Raw genomic sequence first — 7053 nt, 5'->3', positions numbered from 1 at the left:
CCATTCAAATCAGCGGGGTGGCTTCATCCAGTAATATACTGTCTATGGTCACACTAACTGGTTTTGCCATAAATATGTACTGTTGCTTTAAATATGATCTCAAAGAGGAAGTGACATCATTTCAGGTTTTGGAGCCAAAAAGAACAAAGGCAGGCAAGTACAGACACTCTTTTACATTGCTTATTTGTTGATTTTTCATGTTAAACAGGGTCAGTCAAGCTCAAAACAACCACCCTGTCACGCAAAATAGATGGGGAAAACTGTTCTATTTCAAAGTGAAGACATGTATGCTAGGTCAGGAAGTTGACCTCATGGAGAACTGCAGCCATTTTAGGAAGAATGTGACGGGGCGGTTCTACTTCCCGTTATAATGATTGTAATTGATTAAAGTGCAGCCTACATCAGTGGATGGGTTAAAATGTCTGTTTTGAGTAGGAGTATTTTCTGTTAACCCTGTTTGGTTCACTCACTCGCTCTCTGTGTTTAAACAATAATGTTAAATTCCATAACATTTGCAGATAGATATGTCTCCATCATGGCTCCATTAAGTGCTGCTGAGTCGTGATGCTGATTCTGAAAGGAGGCAAAAATATCTAAAGAGTTAATGTCAGAGATGGAGACGGGACGTAGAGCAAGGGAAAAAGAGTAAGATTAGTGATCTTAGATTAGAGAGGGAAACGTCAGCTGCGTAAAAGGTGGAGGAAGCAGAACAAGAAGAGAAAAGAGAGAGGCAGAGGCTAGGAAGCACAGTCTGGATACCCATTCAGTCACAGTCACAACAGCAGTCAGGATCAGCAAGGTCAGGGTAATATGCAGTTAGGACTGAAAATGGACACGTATAGAATAAGAAGCAGGTGTATCATTGATGAGTAAGTGTTTTACATGTGGTGTACATTTTTTTTGTTTCAGGCAACATGAAGAAGGAAAGCAAATTTCCAGGAAGAACAGGGACACACTATGCAAAGAAATTGAAAAACTAAAGAAATCGCTACAGAAGGAAAGAAAACGTGCTGCCAAATACAGAAAAAGATATAAGTGCTTAAATAAGAATTAATCTCCTCGTTCAAAAATAAATGAATTAACGAACACAAGCTCCAAAATAAGAAATACACTACTCTATCATGAATCATTGATTGAAGACATAAAGAATAAGTACTGTAAAGCAAGACAAGAAAAAGAAAAACAACTAATAGCAAAGGTAACAGTGGGGAAGATTGTGAAGTACAGGCTCCAAGCATTTGCTGAGAAAGCCCTGGGATTCTCAAAGAAGCGTCGCAGTGTTCAGTGAAAACCTCTATACCACCAATAGACATCCCACAAACAGGTTTGCTGTTGCTTTCAAGTCCAAGGTCAAAACCTTCTTCACCCGAGATGACGTCAGTCAGATAACAACGGGACGAAAACAAACAATTACCAGGAACAAGGTGAAGAAGCAGAAAAGGTTCCTGGTTGACACAATGAAAAAACTCCACAAAAGATTTCTCACTGAAATACAATACAAATAGCATCTCATACTCCCTTTTTTGTAAGCTTCGCCCATTTTGGGTAGTACATCTCACTCTATCTGAACGCAGGACACATGTCTGTGCAAGATCCACGAGAATCTCAGATTTGTCATTGAAACTTTAGATCTGAAGAGTTTGACCTGTGACACCTCTAGCAAAATTTGCATGTATGATGAGTGTGCAGAATGCAAAGACAAGACTGTTCAGCTCTCCAGATTTGACAGCTTAGCAAAGGTTGCATTTACTCAGTGGGTCACAGCAGAGATAGAAAGGGAAGATGTGAGGGAGGGCCCTACCACTGTCAAGACACACAAGATAATCTTGTGGAATTATTCCACACATTCAACATAAATCAACAGTACTCTTACTGCAGAGAGTTGAAAAAGAACCTGTCAAAAGAAGAGGCAGTGATCCACATAGACTTCTCTGAAAACTACACATGCAAATACAGCTCAGAGATTCAAGCTGTGCACGTTGGCTACTCCCACCAGCTACTCTGCACACTGGTGTTTTGTACATAGGTGGCAAAAAAGAGCTATTTGCTTTAGCACAGTATCACCCTCCAAACACAAAAGCCCCCCAGCAATATGGGAACACATGAATCCAGTGCTGGATTACATACAAGCCACATATCCAAATGTATCTGTTCAACACTTTCTGAGTGATGGACCATGTAACCAATACAAACAGAAAAGGGAATTTCTTACTTTTCAGCACAGAGCTTGCAAGACGAGGTGTGAAAGCACATGGAACTTTTTTGAGGCAAGCCATGGCAAGTGGGCCCCTGACGGTGTGGGAGGGACCTTGAAAAGAACTCAGGGAGACGGAGGCTCAGCAATGTGAGCAATTAGTGAGTTAGACTTAATATTAAAATGAGATTGTTATTTTATAACAGTTAGACCTCAGTAAGTAACGTTACTGTAGAGAATGGGTCTTCGACTGGGGTGTTATCCTGCGGCATTATGTTGCATTATTGTATACTATGTGGGTCATGGAAGTTTTCAGCGAGTGAGACGGTTGAAGTAGCTGTGTATCTATATTATTGGTAAAACAACAATGTCTAAATTGAATGTTTTGAAGCAAACAGCGGCAGATCCGTGCTAATGATAGCTGCCCCTGACTTGCATCACTATTGGCTAATAAACTGACAGACTGTGGAGATGGTCTATATGATCTATCTATCTATCTATATATGTATATTATACTTATTGCGGTGTTTTGTTGCACTTGCTTGATGTTTGGCTGTGTTAGCGACTTAATGTTTTTAATCAAAAGTAATGTAATCATAACAGAGTTAAAAATGCACTCTAATAATTCTTGTTTTCAATTTGTATTTGTGAATTTAATGATTTTATTGAAGAATTGTAAATTTTATCACACTGAGTTGATTTTTATTAATGTTTCCTGTGGAGATGACCTTAGCTGCACACCATCCCTTCTGTACCTCCTAAGCTTCTGTAGTCCTCCGTCTCCCTGAGTTTCGTTATGCACTGCTGACTGTAAGTTGTTTTCTTTGAAAACGCAACCATTGTTACAGTTCAAAAGGTTTATTTGAACAACCTAAAGGTGAGCACACTTACAGGCATACTGGCTGAGCTGTGGCTTTCCAAAATAAACAGTCCAACTAAAACACGGTAATCCAAAATCCACAGAAACAAGCAGGGCAAACAAACAGGCTGAATACATCCACATGATATCAGACAGAGCATTACCAGCTACAAGGACCAGACAGGGACTGAACAGAAACACCAAACATTTATACACCAGGGACTAATGAGCAGGCGGGAGCAACACAGGTGAGAGGGATCAGGACTAATGAGACAGGCAGGCAGAGAGACAGCAGGGGAAAACAGAGAGACAGGCACGCTGAAGGCTTCTGGAGTAACAGACAGGATACAGGTTACTGAAGACTAAACACAGATGTTATCAAAATAAGATCTAATAGATCAGAATAATATGAATAACTAGAATGGTCATTTCCTTAAGAAAATGCGTGTGAGAGCTGTCAGCTATTAGCTGTGACTGCTACCAATGCTGCTGCAAAGTACTGTTCCATCAGCAAATTAAAATCCTTTAGCGCTACCTACAGGTAAAAGAATCAAATGCAACAGACTAATTCAGTTAAATACTGAAGCAGCAATCAGCGTTGGACTACCTGTCACCCTTGCAGGTGAAGCGCATCAGATAGTGTTGCTCTAAATTGTCACGCACTTTGCAAGCTGTAAAAAATGCTTAAAAGTCACTTCCTGTGTCCTCTATGTGATGCAAAGGAGCACCCAGTAATGATACGTTATGTCCCAGTACATCATGTTTATTTTAATCGCATAATGAGTGTCACTCAAGGCTTACTTCCTGTTGCCAGTAGGTGGCGCTATAACTATAACTGAATTTTGGCATGTAGATATGTTGGAGGCTGGGCCATTATCAATCACATAAAGTTTGGTACAGATGTGAGCATGTACACTTTAGTTGTAACAACTTCCTGTTTTGTGGCGAATCATTGATTTTCCACTCCACAGCCCTGGTCGATCAAAACCATTTGAACAGCATGTAATCATTGATGGGATAAGACTGCACAGCAAAAATTTGAAGTCGCACGGACTAATTCTCTAGGAGGAGTTTGTTTTAAGCGCGGAGTGTGTAAATCGCCCAAATATGACAATTCACTCCAAAATGGCCGACTTCTTGTTGGTATTTTACCCTCCTGGCGTGTGTGAAAGTTTTGTAAGTTTTCAAGAACAAAAACAAACTTTTCTTCAGTTTAATATTACAGTCAACATACCCTGCCCTAGGCTCGACCCATCAATCTTGGCAGTGGCAGGAAAAGCACTTAACCACTGCACTACTGAGACACAATGGTTCAGTGCTGATTTTAACTTTCTCTATTTGCTTTCATGGACATGAAATGCCTCTAAAGCACCAACAGGGGGCGGTCAATGACCAAACACTAGTGTAGGCTCTCTAGCTGCATGTAATTAGAACCTGTGAGGCCCTGTTTATATTCAAGATTCCAGCCCTATTGTTATTGTGTAGCAGATTACTTTTGTGACAACCCAAAGGTGCATTACAATTCTCTATAAATATATGTCAACTAATACCAGTTCAACATAAATTTAACATAAGAACAGAATAATAAATATACAATAAGAGCTAACTTGACTGTTCAAGTGGTGCCCAGCAGCAAGATTAAAATTGCACATATCAATAAACAGTATATTGCACATTGCCATACTGCCAGATGAGTTGAAGGCAGCATCTTCCCAGATATGAAGCACCAGAGTCCAGCTCTACAGTGGCCCTGCCAGATCTTGCAGCTTACTGGTTTGTTCAGCCTTTTGTTTTTGTTTTACTTAAACACCTGAACTCTACTGATTTCAAATTATGACTCTAGGTTCCTATACATACAGTCCCCTCCAAAAGTATTGGAACGGTAAGGCAAATTCCTTTGTTTTTGTTGTTCACTGAAGACATTTGGGTTTAAGATCAAAAGATGAGTATGAAACAAGAGTTCAGAATTTCTGATTGTATTTCCTGGTATTCACATCTAGTTGTGTTAAACAACACAGGACATATCACCATTTGTATTAGACCACAGCATCCCTGTGACGTCACAGGGATGAAAGCTAAATGCGCCTCATAACGCTCGCCAAGCAGCTACTCCGACACGCCCTCAAAAACACCGGTGGAAAAACACTGAGCTTCAGCACACACCTCCTCTCCCTTCCAAACACTAGCTACCCTCCAGGCAGTCAACGGACATAAAGTTGTTACTGTGATGTAGAGACAGAGCTCAGTTAAAACTTTATGGATGAAAAATACTTTTGTTACAGAATAATAACTCACCACTCTCAAAACTCTTGCGCCAGCCTATGTTGCCAAGCTGGTCGGCAACATGTACAGCTGAAACGAAGCTGTGTTTACCGGCTTCTCATTGGTCCGCCCTTCTCTGCTTCTGATTGGCTAGTAGTCCTTAACTAGGAACTGCAAATCCCAACAAATCATTTAGACACAAGATGTAGCACTCCATAGCTAAAACGAGCCTTCAACACAGGGTGAAAAGAGAAGCTGCAGCAATGTGCAGTATATCAACAAAATGGTGTTTTCTGAAAATTAAACCATGTAAACCTGTTCTGGTACATCCCCTTAATAGGATTTTGAACCTGAAAATGAGCAGAATACCACCTCTTTAAGAGATGGAAGTGACATTCATTATTACTCTGTGCAGGTCATTCTTTGTTCCAACCTGTGGTTGGTTTGGAGGTGTGCACATTCTTAAAACAAGACATATAACAGAGCGGCAAACAATGCCCTCTTCAAATACTATTCAGGCTGTGGTACTGAGTGTAGACCCCTTATTTATCTTAAAGTATAAGGTAGAAAGTGATACTAGACTTATCTCCCTTAACAAGAGCTCAGCTTTAATGTTTGATACTTTGTTGTAAGATTAACTTGTCCTTGGAATTGTAGTAAGTAATAAAGACAAAATTAGTGCAAATATATAGAGAATGTATTGCAAAACACACAAGAACAACAATTAAAACTAAAAGTGTACAGAAGGGGAGAAGGCCTTTCCACGTCAGTCCACGCCATCAGATACAGACGTCCAGAACTCTGAGGATGTGTTCCAGGTCTCTGCAGCTGTCTGGCACCAGGTGGGACATCTGATCCACACTATGACTGTGGAAGGAAAATAATGAGTAATACATTTTGCAGGTAGATAAGGTAAAATATGAAGTTAACTATAAAAGATGCCTCAGTTTGGTTGACACTAGTATTATGTCATATATTTGAGAGAAAATGGAACAAGGGAGCTACACCTCGATATATAGAGTCAACAATATGTTTTTGTGTTGCCCTTTGAAGACAGACAATGTAATATCAGCTGTCAAATATCAAGAGTAGCCATAACAATAAATGCTGATTCATGGTAACGTTAGTCTCCACATAATCTATATATTTACATATAAATTAAAAAACATTGAAGCATTTTAAACCTTGTTAGAGAAATAGTTACTTTACATATTGTTGTATAGCTTCAGGTTAACTTACCTCCAGGATAAGCTGGTAATGCCCCAGGCTACCAACCTCCAACTAGACAAGCACTGGGTAAAAGCTACCTCTGCTAACGCACAGTAACATATAGCATTAGCTCCTCAGCCTGAGCTAACTCGGTCACGTCGAACTAGGCGGGTGTGGTTTCAGCAACCCGTCACCTCAGCTACACCACCCACGACCCACCTCTTTGCCCATTTTTGGTTATCTGGAGTGACGTGCGGTGACGCTCTGCCAAGATGGCGCCGGCCAGCTCCGCCAATTTTAAGCTTCAAAACTTCTCTTCAGAAAATCTATGCATCACAAATTGATAACTTATTGTAAACATCATCATCATCATTAAAAATGAGTATATACAGGAAGACCAGAGATATCTTGACTGATTATGATGTCAGTTCAGACTTTGCATGAACATTGTATCGCTGTTGAGATGATTTAATATATCACAATCACCTCTCTGACATGACCACATGTCAAAACCAACTCAGTGTTTCTT

General features: G+C 40.1%; 1 long non-coding RNA gene across 1 annotated transcript; it reads right to left on the bottom strand.

Moving 5' to 3' along the window:
* Positions 1-5994: 5994 nt before the first annotated feature.
* LOC119896836 lies at positions 5995-6687 on the bottom strand. Its single transcript, XR_005443283.1, has 2 exons — positions 6555-6687; positions 5995-6182 (listed from the first exon to the last, which is right to left on the bottom strand). It is a non-coding gene; the product is annotated as an uncharacterized LOC119896836 (long non-coding RNA).
* Between the last annotated feature and the right edge of the window lie 366 nt (positions 6688-7053).

This window comes from Micropterus salmoides, unplaced genomic scaffold (genome assembly GCF_014851395.1).
Source record: "Micropterus salmoides isolate LMB-PRFRI ecotype aquatic unplaced genomic scaffold, ASM1485139v1 Ms_hic_scaffold_11, whole genome shotgun sequence".
In the NCBI taxonomy this organism is placed as follows: domain Eukaryota; kingdom Metazoa; phylum Chordata; class Actinopteri; order Centrarchiformes; family Centrarchidae; genus Micropterus; species Micropterus salmoides.
The sequence above is the reverse complement of the archived record's forward strand: the minus strand, read 5'-3'. Positions and strand labels throughout refer to the sequence as shown.